This window comes from Etheostoma cragini, chromosome 23, assembly GCF_013103735.1.
Source record: "Etheostoma cragini isolate CJK2018 chromosome 23, CSU_Ecrag_1.0, whole genome shotgun sequence".
Taxonomy (NCBI): Eukaryota; Metazoa; Chordata; class Actinopteri; order Perciformes; family Percidae; genus Etheostoma; species Etheostoma cragini.
Window position 1 is genome coordinate 650,554 of NC_048429.1, and position 261 is coordinate 650,814.

The following is a 261-nucleotide window of genomic DNA, read 5'->3' on the forward strand; positions in this document are numbered from 1 at the left end:
CAGAGGGCAAACTGTCTGCGGCCCCTAGACCCCAAAAGAACAAATTTTGCTTTCATCAGCACCCAGAATGTTCCTCCATTTCTCCTTTAGCCAGTCAGTGTGTCCTTTTGGCAATTTACAACCTATTCAGTACATGTATTTATATATATAAATATATATGTAAGTACTGTGTATATAAATATTTATAGTATTGAGTAAAAGTTGACATATTCCAGTCTGTGATTATCATCAACATCCATTCCTTTAATTTTAGTCTCAATA

At 34.1% G+C, this 261-nt stretch overlaps 1 protein-coding gene across 1 annotated transcript in view; it reads left to right on the top strand.

Annotated features, from left to right (window-relative positions):
* The window catches only part of LOC117939052 (leucine-rich repeat-containing G-protein coupled receptor 5A-like), a 12,182-nt gene that overhangs the window by 10,830 nt on the left and 1,091 nt on the right, over positions 1-261 (top strand). The gene's annotated exons all lie outside the window — the stretch shown is intronic.